This window comes from Boleophthalmus pectinirostris, unplaced genomic scaffold (genome assembly GCF_026225935.1).
Source record: "Boleophthalmus pectinirostris isolate CB_2022bp ecotype Guang Dong unplaced genomic scaffold, ASM2622593v1 HiC_scaffold_18, whole genome shotgun sequence".
Taxonomy (NCBI): domain Eukaryota; kingdom Metazoa; phylum Chordata; class Actinopteri; order Gobiiformes; family Gobiidae; genus Boleophthalmus; species Boleophthalmus pectinirostris.
Window position 1 is genome coordinate 32,416,994 of NW_026571133.1, and position 16,876 is coordinate 32,433,869.

Genomic DNA, 16,876 nt, shown 5'->3' on the forward strand with positions numbered 1-16,876 from the left:
TGAAGCATCAGCTAAAAAAACAGAGACAACTACATATACCATGATCCTTTGCTCCATTTACAGTGCAACCAACCTGATGAAATAACTTATTAAGCCGTTTTTGAAACTTTTCAGTGTTTGGATGATGCTGAAAAGTATAATATTTGCAATTTTGTTAGCCTCCATAAAATATTTCAGTAAATATCGTTCTGTGAAATGCAAATATCGTAACAAGAAATTAAGATATCGTCGCGCGAGCCAATGCTTTTCAGTTCCGTTCAAACACAGACACAGCTACTTTTCAATCTACTCCTCTTAGCTAATCTTTATCTAGCTTTCAGTGAGTGAGAGGTGGATTTGACTGATTGCAGCGACGTGTGAACTTTCAGATAGCGTTAGTAATAAAGATGTATAAAGTATTCACATATTGAGATATTATTCAAATTGTAAAAATCATTCTGGAGTCTGGATCCAACGTTTTATTTTATTATGATCCATGTACTGTCTTTAGAAGGTAATAAAAGCTATAGGCATCTTCCGAGACTTCACTCTTAACTGATTAAATGAAGTTAAATCCCTGTCACTCTCTGAAACCATGGCAGCCCGTCCAGTGAGAGGAGTGGGAAAGGTTTCTGGGCTTGAGAATCAGATGTGCATTAAACTAATCTGTCTTGCATTTATTCAATTACATTTGTTTTTTATTGCTTAAAAATCACGCACAGGGTCGACTCTCCGCACATCTGTGTATCTTGGCTGTCACTTTTTTCCTTTCCATTGCGATAGATATAGTTAATGCAATACTGTGGAGCATTCTGGACAAAACGGAAAAGTTACACAGGGCATCTTTAAAGCCACAGTAGTAAAATCAAATATGTAAAATAAAATGTGTTTTCAATTTTCTCATTTTGTTTGTGTTTATCGCACTGAAAGCATGCATCCTTACTGTGAGAGGGCCACCGTCTGCTTGTTTCCATGGAAATGTTTCTTTCATTATAGTCTTCAACAGTATGCCATAAAAAAACGTATCTATCTCCATGTTCGTAAGTGTGGTTTTAACTTTCTATTCCTGTGGACTCGTGCATGTGCCACCTCCAGAAAGTTACATACTGTACTGTGCTGTAGCAGTGAATGAGTAAATGTTGTCATCAAAATAGCATCTACTCTAGCAGTTAAAAGTTTGGACACACTCTCTCTTAATGTTTTGTTTCTTTTTACTTTCTACATTTTATATACAAAAAACATCAAATATATGAAGCACAATATATGGAATTATTTAGTAAAGTAATTCCATACATCTTACTTCATATATTTGATGTCTTCTGTTTAAGGATGTGCAAAAATATTGAAATATCAATATATCAAATCTAGGGATGGGCATTCGATTAAATTTTCTTAATCCACTGTCAGAAGAATTAACAGTCGATTTTCGATTAATCATTAAAGTTTTTTATATTAAAATGATCATCATTATTATTACTGTCTGCACTACTAATCTGCATAAATAAACTCAACTTTACAACATATAAACCATAACCACTATAGAGCCACATCAGCCCGTTTGACATGATAATTTTTAATGCAGCTTTGCGCAAATCTCACAGAAACGAAACTTAAAACTGCATGGCTAATTTGCATAAACTAAGCAAAGAAAAAACTGCTCTTGTGCAGCTTCTGTTGCACTACAGGACACGACTCAGTGGAATATAGGTGTTCTTTCTGTGACAATGGGATGTTGATGCTGTTGGTGAGTCTGTTCTTTGCGTATATCGTAGGGTGACCGTATTTCCATTTGTGAAAACCAGGACACCTTACCGAGAGTGGGGGGGTGGGGGCTCAACATTGAGCTACACTCACCTCGCAAACTGTGCGCATGGCCTCGCACTTGTCTCGACCGGGACGGAATTGGGGAATTTCTTGTCCAAGTCATCGTTAAATGCACATTTGCACTTCGGCATGTTGCAGGCTGACCGACTGTTAGTGTCTGCTCGCTCTTTCTGAGTTACAGAGAGCTACGAGAGCCGCTCAATTTAATGGCCCATTGAAAGATCATGAAAACCCAGACATTTGCATCACTTTATAAAAGAAAACTCGGATGGCCAGGACAGGACGTGAAAAACTGACATGTTTGGGAAAAAAATGGACGTATTGTCACCCAGCAACCTACATTCGGTTTGTCGATTAAAATGAACGTAATCAACAAAATTCTTAATGATCAATTATCGATTAATTGAGTAATCATGCCCATCCCTAATCCTATCATTTAATGTGATGATGTAGTATCAACATCTTGGGCTGCTGTATCGATAAATCACCAAGAGTATTTTTTTTGTATATTTTACTACATTATTTTGTTACAGCGCTATAGTTTTATTGCTTGTTTAGTGGAAGTTAACTTGTTTATGCAACACTTTTTTCACTGTTTCGATGCTTAAAATGGGTGTGTTTCATATTAATTTTGCACAAGAAGTGGTTTAACAAAGCCACGATTTAGCCATTATTCAATTTGAAATATATCGTACTGAATTGAAAGTGCACTGTATCGAGATATGTATCGTATCATGTCCTATGTATCGAGGTATGCATCATATCGGCAACTTCCAAAAGATACCCAGCCCTACTTCTGTATGTATATCAAATGTAGAAAGACACTGAATGAGATGGTGAGTCGAAACTCTTGACTGGTATTGCATGGTCACAAAGATCTATTTTGTTCTTATCTCCATATAACCAAGCCCTTTCCAATCCTTAAACACTATAGTCAGAAACAGCACGATACAGCTCAACTTGACAACCAGCGAAGTGGAAACCAAACCTCTCTAGGCTACACTTCTGTGGTCAGATGGTGGTGTTTTTTGCAGGGCCCACATGTGCGGCACTTATGAACACAACTGGGCTGAAGATGGGGCCAACCACTCGGAGCCTCAAATGCCAATTACCCACCTGCTCTCCACAGCTGAGTGCAGTTTGAGAGCTCAGGCACACGTCTTGTTTAAAAGTCAATCTGCAGGCCCCAGGGGAAAGAGGAGCACCGGTCAGGGGAATTCTCCGTCCATCTGTCTTACTATCACTAGTAATGATGGTACAGGCAGCAGTGACTGAGGCTTGGTACGTTTACATGTACCAGTGGTCTTCAGTGGGCTGTCTTCGTTCGGTCAATTAGTGAGTGAACCTCTGAGACGTCTTGCTTTGTTTGGGTTTAAATGATGTGTGTATCTGTGAAAAGTAAGTTAAGTTATGTAAGGGTCTGATGCTTAGAAAATGGTTTGCTAATGGCCCAGAAAAGTTTAAAAATGAAGATGAGTTTTGATAAATATAACTTCGGAAGTTAATAGGCCTGCTTAAGATTACAGATACACATGTAACTAAGTGCATGTATCTAACACAAACAATAAATAATGTGTTTTTTTATTTGTTACAGATTTACACTTAAAGCTGCACTATGTAACTTTTTCGGAGGGAAATGTGGTGCCATCTGTTTGTTTTCATGGAGATGCTATCACTTTGCCTGTTCCAAAGTTAGGTATTAAACATATCCAACTTGCTTTTACTCAATGACAGGAGTTTTATTGTTAAAAAGTTCATTGATATACATGCATTCTTGAGCTGGGTGAACAGAACCAACGTGTAATGTGGCCTAGTGGTGTCACCTGCTTGTCTCCATGGAGATAAGTTTAATGTTATACTGTGGAATACTCTAAGCAAACAAATAACATGTCTGTGGACTGTGAGACAAGCAGGTGGTGCACCATCCAGCAGAAAGTTTCATAGTGCATCTTTAATGTAGCTTATGTCATGTTACTACAATCCATCAAAATCTGGTCTATTTTCGTCCTAGTTACCCATGTTAAAGGTTGTATGGAGGATTTTTTTTTAGGTTCAACTTGTCATTGAAAGTTTAAAATAACATTACAGAGACGCAGCAGCCTTGGAATTATGATGACCAAAAAAAAAAGAATGAAAATCTATCAACTGTGGACGTAGTGAGTCCAGACAAACATCAGCCAATAGATAACGATGCTCCCTCTTTATCTATTGGCTGTTAGGTTGTCAATCAAACTCCTTACATTTCTAGTGTAACTGACTTTCGGCGCGCGGGGATGACGTGGTTTATGCGGCGGTTCTTAGAGGCTTTTTCAAACTGTTGCTTCCTCGCAATTCGCACAAAGTTTGTTGAGATGTCGGACGAGAATCCACGACCAGTTCGCCGCAAAAGAAAGTCGGTTTTTGAGGTCGCCGAAAGAAGAAGAGAAGGAGAAAAGGAGCGAAGACAAACTAAGGTGATTCTTGGAGATTCCTTCCAGCGACGGCGCGACTGAAGCAGACGAAGGGTCTAAAAACTGACGCGTCGGTTGTTAAATTATCTCAATGGTGATTCTGAACGTGCACTGGATGTAAACAAGTGTGATTTCTAGAGTAAAGAGGCGGGAGGAGGAGATGTTTCTACTGAGGAGCTGTGGAGGACGAAGGTGGAGTCACACAAGCACAACATTTGACAAAGGACTGTCGCTGTATTTTTCTTCTGTGAAAAAATCCTCTATACAACCTTTAAGTGCTGATTAAACCACATCACAATACACTTGTTGACACAGTCCTTATGGTATTCAAAAGCCTTTATGTGCTAGTATAGATATAGATGGTAGTCACTCACTGTGATTGCAACTACTGAAGAGATTCCTGCCACTTTACAGGTGGAGGTGACAGTTTAATGAAGCACATTAAAACCATCACCTCAGCACTCATGTCTTACATCAGGCCACGAAATACATGGAAACTTCCACTCCTCAATGTCATGATGTGAACCTGCTGTCAATAAAGGCCCTGCATGTCAATAAGGCCATGCAGTACAATACAGTTAGACACAAACACACTATCGACCGGGCTCTGCTGGAAGGTGGTTAGGTTAGTGGAGCGTGCCATTCAATAATTATAAATATTATCACTAGGAAAAAGCATCAGTAGAGAAATTCAACACAGTAACAATGAACAACAACAAGCAGACAATCTTTTAACATAAAAAATCAATCTTTTAATAAAAACTTGAAAATACTCAGCATTGCAAACCCATTCATGCAAAGCACATGCTGTAAATTTCATAGAAATTCATAAAAATTACAATATTAGATATCATCAGTAACAACTAGGGATGGGCATGATTAATCGAGTAATTGATCATTAAGAATTTCATCGATTACGTTAATTTTAATCGACAAATCGAATGTAGGTTGCTGTGCGTAGCGTCACCAAACGGGTCTGTACATGTGTCTCTGCACTCAGAAGGAGCGAGACACAAACAGTCGGTCAGTCTGCAGCGTACCAAAGCACAAATGCGTATTTAACGATGACTTGTACAAGAAATTCTACGCTTTCCGTTGCGTTCGTGACAAGTGTGAGTTCATGTGCACAGTGTATAAAGCAGCACATATGTTTCTGTGTCCAGTGGGAAAAAGCTTTACCAGGTGAGAGTCGCGCAATGTCGATGACGAGTCCCCACCTCCCTCCCCCCGTACGGTGTCCTGGTTTTGACAAACGCAAATATGGTCACACTAACCTGTATTCCACTGAATCATGTCTTTTAATCCTACAGAAATTGACCGCATCAGCGGCACAAGAGCTGTAGTTTTATCTTCACTGAGTTTATGCAAATTAGCGATGCGGTTTTAAGTTTCGTAAAACTGAATTAAACACAATATAATGTCAAATGGATTGATGTGGCTCTAGAGTCGTTACGGTTTATATGTCGTAAAGTTGAATTTATTTATGCAGATTAATAGTGCAGATAGTAATAATAATGATGATCATTTTTATATAAAAACGTTAATGATTAATCGATAATCAATCGTTAATTCTTAATTTCATCGAATGCCCATCCCTAGTAACAACTACTGAACAACAACTGGGTAGTACTGCTAGGAAGGTGCCTCCAGGTGCCAGAGTGAGAGGCCAATAGCAAAACCTGTCATTGTGTCCTTAGGCACAACACTTCACCTGCATTGCCTAGTATGAAAGAGATGTTTGAGTTGGTGGTGATTAGAGGGGTCGATGCTGCAGATTGGCAGCCTCACTGCCATCAGTTTGCCCCAGTGCAGCTGTGGCTACAATCGTATCTTACCACCACTGAGTGTGGAGTGAATGAATAATGCACTGTAAAGAAATTTAGCTATATTGAAAGGTGTTATATAAATCCAATGATCAATCAATGAATAGCCATCTTTCAAATTGAAGTGATAAAGTTATTATTCTTCTCTTTGGTGGCTGACCTATGTCTTTATGGTTGAACTATTTCCATTCGCTTTTTACATAGTCATTATGTCCTTCACCCACCTATGTGTGAATATGGTTTGTGAGTAAGTACATGTGCGGTGGTTTGAGGAGCCAATGGTGCTTTGGTTAAAGAAGAACCACCAATGAATTACTTATGTCAACAGTGTAGCACACTGAGAGATTGAAAATGAGATGTAAGGCAATACAGTGTAATTTTTCATTCAGCTCCTGTAGTCGTATAGGGCAGGAATGAACATGGGCAACCTCCTGTGAACATGTGGGGTAAGACTAACACACAATTACTCAGTTTTATTGCCATTCTTTATGGGCAAGGACAGCTACTAATGTTAAAGATGAAGCTGTTAACGCTACAGTGCTGTACAAACTGTAGACTGATTTAAAGAGTCAAGGTCTGAATTCCATTACATCTTATTACTTTACAAGATAAAACAGAAATCAAACCGTGTATACTCAGGAAAAGGCAGCACAAGTTTACTTTCTCTTCTATTAGGCATCCTTCATGTTGTGAGCTCAGAGGAGACTGAAAAAGACAACCTGACCTGAGATGCTCAAGAAGGCCAAAGCGTGTTACATGCAGAGAAGAGACAGAACAAAGGTGTTGTACCTGATTTTTATTTTCTTAAAAAATCTGAAAAATTGTTCATTTTAAAAGGCCCATGTTTTGATCTATGCTATAATGTTGTTTCTCATCAAAAATATACCTGGAGTTGTTTTGTTTCATCCTGTGCATTTACGCTGAGTTCTTCTTTTAAACAGAAAACACTACTTGTGGTGTCATGTGGCAATACAGAAAGTGCTCGACTGTGTTTTTAAACTCCATATGCCTTCACTAGAATCATTTTTTATATACTTCATTGTGTGATTTGCAAATGACGCATAATTTCCAAACAAAATTACATATTAGTTAAAACACAAATTTTTTTTTTGCCCCATGGACTAAACATGCCATATTCACGTAATACATGTACACACACAGAAGTAGAACCATTTGGATAATTTCATTCATCAATTCATGACATCAAGGTGAAACAAAACACAATTCAGGTATAGTTGTGATGAGAAAACAACATTATAGCATAGATCAGAAAACAACGTAATACATGACAACACGCTTTTGGCTCTTATGTATGAAATATATTACTACAGTACCTATACTTGTGTAAAACCATAACAAACTTAACATATAAGCCTACCATTCACCTACACAGTACTCAGCAATCATCAGGTGCCTTTATTTGAGCAATAGACTCCACCACATTGAATCATTTCACCGTGACAACTACAAATTGCCAGACAGCCGGTGTTCTAGTCAAATCCGCTAATAGCTATTGGCAGAATTTCACGAGTCACGACTTTAAAGAGCACCCCACCAGTAAGGTCTTAGGTTTGGCCCAGCCCTCCCCCCGCAGTCCCTCTCCCATTCATCAACCCGGGATATATGTACCATGTCAGCAGACTATATGCCAAGCCAAATACATTTACATTTATTTATGGCAAGTCATTACAGCGCTTGTGATTTCAGGTAGAGAGAGGTATTGTTGTGCTTCTCTCGCTCCCTCTCTCTACTCTCTCTCTTATGTGCGTGTGGGTTCACTGACTGACTGACTGCTGAGGAGTGTTAAGATTCTGAGCACATGGAGCCAGCCACAGACAGGCATAGAGGAGAAGAAGGAGCCAATTTCCAAGAGTCATTTGCAAGAATGTAATCATAATTTGTATTAAGGGTGACAGAAGCATGCCAGTAATCAAGTGCTGTTATAATCAATATGACTGTGGTATTGACATTGGGTGTAGGGTTGTTAAAAGTATCGAAAATCAGATACTAACTAACTGATACTGATGCTCATATCAAAACTAGGCACTCGTTTGAGCAAGTATCAGTACTGAAAATTCACAAGCCAGAAGTGAATCTTTCCGGAATAATTATTGAATGATCTTGAGCTGTATAAGAACAGGTATAAGGCCACACAGACTAGTGTAATGTATTACCTGTAAATATTCAAAGACTCTTTGAGATGAGACTAAGTCACTACAACAAAAAACCCAGATTCAGAACCAAGATTATGGAGCGAAGCATCACTGTGAAAGGAGGTAACTTATGGAATAGTCTTGACAAAGATATAAAAGAGTCAAGTACAATGATGGCATTTAAAAAACACATACAATCAAATGTAATGTGTATGTATGAAAAAAAAAAAACTAAGTTCTTGTGCATAATAGTGATGATTTCTGTTTGCAATGGATTAATAATTGTGCCTGAACAGAAATGTACCGTTTTGAAATGTTTTCAAGTAAACTTCGGTGTTGATGTATTGTCTTGAAAAGGGAAAAGAGGGTAGATAACATAAGACTGACACTGTTGATGTCTTTTTAAACTTTATGAATGAAATAAATAAACAAATAAACTAGTACACGCCCATGGACCTACCTGGACGATGGATTACCACAGACTGTAAATGGACATAGCTAACACACTGGCCACAGCGTCCCTAATAGTATAATCTAAAAATAATTTAATGTTCTACAGAAAGAGTGTTTTTTTTGGGTTTTTTTTTTTTTGTTTTTTGTTTTTATTGTGTTCTTGGAATTGGTATAGAGCTTCAAGTCTACTCCTTAGTATTGAAATGTTAGTATTGTGACAACACTATTATGTTATCAAATGTTTATACTAGAATGGAGGATGAGGCTTCTCCCAGTAACTATGAGTCTTAGGGTTGTTTACTCTTTGGACAATGGTCTCAGTTTCAGAAAGATGAAAAATTAGGACTGTTGCCAAAGCGATTAACAAATTAAATTTGACTGGAGCCAAATGCTATGGGGTATCACACTCTCTTAGTCTATTTCTTTATACAGTGTATGGGGATTATACAGATATGAAAACACATGGTAATGTAAAAGAAAGTACTATGAAATAATGTTCTAAAGAAAATTATTTTTTTAGTTTGACTGTGGTATTGGAATTGCTATAGAGTTTCAAGTCTGTTTCTTAGTATTGAAATGTTAGTATTGTGACAACACTATTATGTTATCAAATGTTTATATTAGAATGGAGGATGAGGTGTACTCCTTAGACAATGATCAAGTCTCAGTTTCAGAAAGATGAAAAATTAATTAACAAATTCAAACAAAACAATATATCCTGTGAATAGGGAAAAGTCCTCAAGATGTTGCATATAACAGGAAGCAGAAATGCATGAATGGAGCTGTCATATACAGAAAAAAAAAGATTCAGTCCTGTATTTATACAGTATGTTATGAGCAATTTAGATCAGCAATTTCAGCAACTTCTGTATGCAAGGCTGACTGGAGGGGCTGTCTAAAAATATATATCTATGACAGTTTGACAGTTCTGTCTTCTGAAATTGCGTCATCACTTTTGAGATGAATCATTCACATATGTTTGAGGAAAAATGGGGGCATAGGCTGGCAGTGACTAGGTAGGATTGAATGAGGATTTGATCCAGGGTTAGACATGGAACAAACAGAGTGATAAAACTAAGCCAGGATTTCATTTCGCACCAAAAACAATGTAATCTTTCTACTCAGGCCTGCCACATTTCAAAATTTGAAGCATGATGTATTGCAACAGAGAAATACTGCGATAAATGATAAAACAATCAATGCCACTCGCACAAAGCATGATAAGTAAACCAACTGCAACAAATAAACTATGAATGAATGAACTAATAATGAGTCAAAGAAGTTATTTATTCTACCCATACAGCTAAAATTGAACATTATTACATAAAAATGGCAAAAATCTCCCCACTTTTGCTAAGACATTGTACGCATGAAAAATACTGTGCCAACCAATTATATGGTTACAGCTTTAATATAAGCTATTGAACGATAAGTCAATATAATAGTTATCATGATAGACTGCTTCTTTAATAAGACCTTGCTGTGACAACCAGCTGATCCAAAATAGAACGTTCAAATGTGGGCTTAAACCTTAAACAAACACATCTAAAATCTAAACCCTAAAAGCACCATGGGCTAAATGGGGATGAACTATTGGAAAATCTAACTTGAAATTGGAACTGAAATTGTGATATTGGGCTCATCACTTCTTCAGATTAGTTGCCGGACTGTACACAACTAAGACTGACTTAAAAGGTGCATTAAGGTGCATTTATAACTGACTAAATGTAATCTGTAGATCTGTTTAGTGTCATATTGTGGAACAGTCCAGGCAGAGCAATGACATATCCATAGAAGCAAGAAGGTGACTGACCCCCAAAAGTGAAGTTAGCCTACGGAGTGCAACTTTAATATTCAAAAGAGTTTCTAATTTAGAAAGTGTTGCAGTGTTTTATTTCTGGACATTGTAGCCAACCAGAAGCCCACCAAGTGTATGAACGATCACGACACATTCACTTCAAAGCAGATGAAAATCTATAGGTTATTTCTGCAGCCAAGGGCTTGTCAGTGAATTCAGACAAAATTTTGGGCAAAATGATCTTAATTTATCTTAGAACTTCCGTATCTAACCACGTGTGTTTGAACTCACACGCCCGTAATGTTGAACTAACAACATCTGTGATCGTGATAAAAGATGACATGGTGCCAACACGCGTAAAGAAAATATGGTAACATGCAGTTCATGTTTGAAACTTACCACCCCCGTGTCCAGCTGCTCCGAGCTCTGAGAGGGAGCCGCTCCGATCAGGGGTAAAAGCAACCACAACACCGGCAAAACGAGCAGCATCTCCGGGCGCATATTCCTCAAACAAGTGCGGAGAGACAGCGAAACCATGGTGCCCTTATGTCAGGTTGGTCCCGCAGGGCTCACAAATCAAGCCCCAAAGCAGCAGCATCCACGGGGTAAATCTGAACGCACGCTCCCGGTAAAAAAAAAAAATGTGAAGAAGTCTACCTCACTGTGGAGCGCAGCCACATAAAACACATGAAAACGCGCGGAGTCACACGAGTCCAGGGTAGGACAGGGTTTTGCCAGAAGACTTTTAACGCGCTGTCGAAAACTTGTCCTTTGTCATGGGAGGTGCCAATCCGTGCCAAAAATGCAATCTCTCCTCTCCACTCACTCGTCTCGTCTGGGTATGAGAACAGCTGCGCGCGTTTTTGTCCCGAGCAGCAACACTAGAGGAGAGAGACAGGGAGGGAGAGAGAGTGAGTGCGCACGGGTTTGGTAAGTATTTAGCCTTGAGATTTCAGTCCAGAGAGAGAAACGGAGGGATAGAGAAGAGGAGTGATGATGAGACGAGCAGTAGTACCCCTCCTCACTCCAAAAGCAGAGGTTCGGTCACTTCTTAATCCATGCGTAACCCGAGAGTCGTAAATGGTTAAGGATGGAGGCATTAGGAGCCGTTTGTCACCGCTCGCTGCAACGATTTTTTACGAGGAAGATATCAGCGTAGAGCGAATATGACACGTCCTCGGGTGAATCTAACATTTATTGACTTGCAGTGTTGATATGCACTGCCACACATGCACGGAATATGGGATTTATTAGGCTATGAGATAAACAACTCGTATAATACGCACGGTCCCTTTTGCGTAGCCAGCGGCAAACGGTAGATTTAGCATATCCTTTTCACACCGTATTTGACTCGTTTGATTTGTGCATTTTCTTGTGATAGGATTCTGTTCCAAGTGTAATGTCATTGTAAGATTAATGTGAAAAGTCACAGCAGGAGGGATTAGAAGGGGATGAAGAAATAATAAACAGGAGATAACAAAGTCCAAAAACTTTGAGGGAAGACAATTCATTGTGGATATTTTTAAGCAAAATCTATCAATCACCAAAATATGGATGATGTAACTTCAACTAAAACTTTAAATGTAAATGAAGCATTGCATATTTTTGAAGTAGGTTACTGAATGACATTTTTGAAGTACCTCATAATACTGTGGCCGAAAACAATATGTTAATCTGGCCAAACATTCTTAATGATAGCTCAAGAACAATACCACTAATTACACTGCATATACAGAAGTGAATTCAGTTTTGTTCCTTGATTACAAAAGGTTGCCCACTGACTAAATAGTTATGGAACTCAACAGGGAACTTCCAATAAAAAAATAATAAATCCCTTCCCTCATTGACTTTTTAAAAATTCCAGTGTCAAATGTTTAAGGGCACTACATCATCAAACAATTACACAAAAAACTATTTATCTATTATAAGTCATAACTAACACAAGAGGTAACTCGACTAGTCCCTGAAATCCATAATAATACCTATTTTTCATGCGTAGGGATTGAGGATTTAAAGCCGGAATAAAAAGAATGTTTGGTGAATCTGATCAAGGGGAAAGACCTTATTGCCCTTTCTTCCAACAGGATTTGGGAAAAGCTTAATATACCAGTTCACCCCGTTAGCTGCGCATTACAGACGTCATGACCAAATAGCAGCGATTGGTGAAATTTTTAAAAAAGTACCCGCTTACCGTCGAGCAAAGAAATTCTAACACTGCGAAGTCAGATGGTTTCTACGAAGTAAAACCGGCTGATGAATCAGGTTAGATATCAGTGACATGTGAAACTAAATAAGGAGCTCATTGGTCACATATCATTTACAAACCTAATGAAATTGATCTAACCTTTTAACAGAGTTTAGTGCTTTGCTTATTGTTTCTGCAGAAATCAGAAAGCTTTTCCAGTCCCAAATGTGATATATTTCCTTTCTTTTATTTTTCCTTTCTTTTCTCCCCATCAGCAGCCACATTTGTTTTGATAAAGACAGACCATGTGTGTCCCGAACTGACTAATCCACCTGTCAATCAAGCACATCTGAAAACAGGGAAATTCACCAGTGACCAGACTCACACCTTTGCATGGAAATGGGATCCAGAGTCCATACGTCTTCAGTACTTGCAAACTTGGCCGTTGTGACCCCAGAACTGAAAAGTACAAAGGGATTTTTTTTTTTTTTTTTTACTTTTTATAGATTTCACACTCCAGTGGCACTCAAAAAGCTCACAAAGTGCAGCTTGACCAAAAAGGCCATGACCTGGTGCACACATTAAACTGCTCTCCATGACAACGGACAAAAACAGGCTTTGATGAGGCAAAAGTCGAGGCTGTTGTGCTCTTGTAGATGTGTTAGAACTTTTTGATTAATACAGAACTGAGAAACTAGGAAAACTATCTTGGGGAAGTATCTGGTGAATCAAGCATCTTAGCATTTAAATGCAGAAGATCAGATCTCTAAGGGAGCATTAAAACTGGATATATCATGGGCTGTGTTTATCAGATCAGCTTTCAGAGCAAAAGCCCTGTTTTTGAAAGTTTGTTATTTAGATCAAATCCCAAAGCTAGATTTTACAAATATGTTCTACGCATCATTTGATTTTTATGAATTTGTTTATTTAAAGGTTATTGGATGGATTCAAACGTTAAAACTTTTAGTAAAAAGTCAATGAATACAATTTTGTTAAAATACTTATTGCAAAGATTTAAAATGCTGCTTTTTCCTACATTATATCTCATAATTAGTTTTTCAGCTCTGAAAACTAAGCATGATTGGGGCAGCTTTGTACTCATTTCCGCTGTGAATTCCAGGAGACGTGGTTTGGCAGTGGAGTTTCTAGATTAGTCCATACTTTTGTTGTGTCCTGAAATGGGCAAGACACCAGTGTCCATGTACAGGGATGGAAACAGATGGAAATGACCCATAGCTACAATTCGGTATGTTTAATGCACATATGTAATCATAAAACCCAAACCTATATTTAGGCAGAGTTCTTCTCTCAGGCGGACAATACTGTTCCACCTTGTGATGTCATGTGGTAATACAGGAAGCGCTCCACTGTGTTTTTAAACTCCATACACCTTCTTTAGAATCATTTGGACAATTTCAGCCCTAGAACTGCCAATCTTTACTGAACTAAGGGTAAAAGTAGCTGTTAAATCTAAAACTGCTCCATGACATTACAATGTGGAACAGAGCATTTTGAGCTTTGGAAATGTTGACAAAATAATAATAAACGATTCTTCAAACATGTGAATGAAACAAAACACAACTCAAGGTATGTTTTGAGGAGGCAACAACATTATAACACAGTGTAAAGCTCGCCAGAGTCAAGTTTGTCTAATATAGAGCCTTTTATTTCGACTTCATAGTTCTATCTTTTCTATATACTTTTTATACCAAGCACTAAAATACTACTCTTAAAGACTGGACCTAATTAAAATGTTCACGTTGAGAATACTGCCCAATTAAACCAACATATCGGCAGAAGCTGGCCCAGCCGAGTGGAGAAAGTGCAGATGTCCCAAACACAATGATGTTTTATGTGGTACCCCTCATTACACTTCTATTTGCTTCATATTAGAGGAAAGTGTTTGCTGAGCTGCAGATAATTATGACATGAAACAGAATTATCAGGGCTCTTTTCTTCTCCTGGGCTTGAGAATGTGCCTATGTCTGTCTTTTGATTCATACAATAGTAGAATTCAAAAGAGACTGCAGAAAAGAACTGCTGCTTAAATGGTGAGTGCTGTGTACTTTAAAAGGATAGAATTTAAAAGACCCATATTATGTTATTTTCTGATCTGTTATAATGTTGTTTCATTATCTCAAACATACCTGGAGTTGTGTTTTGTTTCATTCACACATGTTTAACACACCTCTTTTCTCAAACTTAAAACACTCTGTTCCACCTTGTGATGTCAAGTGGTAATACAGGAAATGCTCAAATGAGTTTTAAAAGTCCGTACACCTTCACTGAATCATCCAGATGATTCCAGACCTGGAATTTCCCGTCTCTACTGAATAAAAGTAAAAGTTAGCTGTTAACTGCAGCGTCATGACATCATAAGCTAGAACAGAGCATTTTGAGCTTTGGAGATGTAGACAGAGTTATACACTGCCTGGACAAAAAACAAACAAAAAAAAAAGCAGGAAGGTTTAACTAAGCAAATGATGTGGGGTTGCTGCAGTTGGCCCGGTGTAGGTTCAGCTAAAGTATGTGCTCAAAGAATGAGGTCAGATGACTACTTGAATATACTGAATGACCAGGTTATTCCATCAATGGATTTTTTCTTCCCCGATGGCACAGGCATATTCCAAGATGACAGTGCCAGGATTCATTGGACTGAAATTGTGAAAGAGTGGTCCAGGGAGCATGAGACATCATTTTCACACATGGATTGGCCACCACAGAGTCCAGACCTTAACCCCATTGAGAATCTTTGGGGTGTACTGGAGAAGGCTTTGCACAGTGGTCAGACTCAATACAAGATCTTGGTGAAAAATGTATGCAACACTGGGTGGAAATAAATCTTGTGAGACTGCAGAAGCTTATCGAAACAATGCCACAGTGAATGCGTGCTATAATCAAAGCTAAAGGCAGTCTAACTAAATATTATAGTGTGTGACCTTTTTTTTTTTTTTGGCCAGGCAGTGTAATAAAGGGTTACTCAAACATGTGTGAATGAAACAAAACAGAACTCCAGGTATGTTTTTGATGAGATAACTCCATTATAACATGGCTAAAAGCTCACAAGAGTCAATTTTGCCTAATATTGGACCTTTAAGGTGCAGTATGTATGGTCAAGTAGGTGCTGGAATGTTTCAAAGTATACCTGTGAATATCGAATATCGGTGCATCCTTACTTCCTGTTACATTATTGGTCTGTTTTTACATTACTGGCCGTTATTATTGGTTGCAACAGCAAAAATAAAGTGTACCTTAACCATAACCTTTTGTCACGTCTGCAACTTGCTCTACTAACTCCTATCTATTCAAGAAATTAGGAAAAAAGAAAAAAAAATATCAAGGCACTTTTCAATCTTGGTGGCAACAAAACACAATGAACCCCCACACATTCATTTGATATGATCCATTACAGCAGTCATTTATCAAGTGAATAGATGAGTTCTGAATGCTAAATGGCTTGTGTGTTTTCCCATTCTCTTGTGGAACTGCCTGGTCTTCTCTGTCTCTCCTCAAGGCAGAAGTCAACTTGTGTTACACTTTGCAGCTCTACTGTATATACTAGTAAGGTTAAACTGAGACTCATTCAGTAACTATCATGTCACAACTGTTCCATTGCATATTTTGCTACTTTAGGCAGTTATAGATTGACTTAACAAAATGAGCAAGTCAAGATGTGGATTTGCTTAATTTATTTAATCTATTTTTGTCCTGCTTTGGATCATTTTTTTGTTTAGAACTACAGTGGACATGTCCCATTTTAGACATGGAACAGTCCGGTTGTAGACTTCACTTTGATTATTGGGTGGTGCTTGGTGTGAAAAGTTAGTGAGCCACTGTGGTAAAGGAAGGTATGTATATGGTTTTATAGATTTAAAAAGGTATTACAATCACAACTGAACCTGGGTGGACAGCGCTCTAACCTGGTCAACTTCCAGAATTCACTCACTGTGCTGCAGAGGCTACACTAGCACAGATTCATGATAGGCTGGGTTTAGATAGTGACCACTCAGATTAGAGAGATTTCCAGTAGATTTCAGTATTAGAATGAGCGTCACGTGACTCAAGTCTCTTATTTGGGTTGCTAGTTCTGTTTTTTGATTAAATAATCATCTTGAAAACCAAAACACCAAATTATACCATGGTAGACAGGTAGGTCAAAATCTAACATACAGTTCCTTTAAATGTGCAATATCCTACATAATCTTTATGGA

The 16,876-nt window shown here is 38.2% G+C and overlaps 1 protein-coding gene across 1 annotated transcript in view; it reads right to left on the reverse strand.

The window, feature by feature from the left end:
* Nucleotides 1–10,964, reverse strand: part of LOC110166364 (matrix metalloproteinase-17-like) — a 165,388-nt gene extending 154,424 nt beyond the window's left edge. The window contains exon 1 of the mRNA XM_020931600.2: nt 10,880–10,964. The gene's annotated coding sequence lies outside the window, so the exon portion shown is untranslated. The remainder of the gene's footprint in view (nt 1–10,879) is intronic.
* Nucleotides 10,965–16,876: the final 5,912 nt, after the last annotated feature.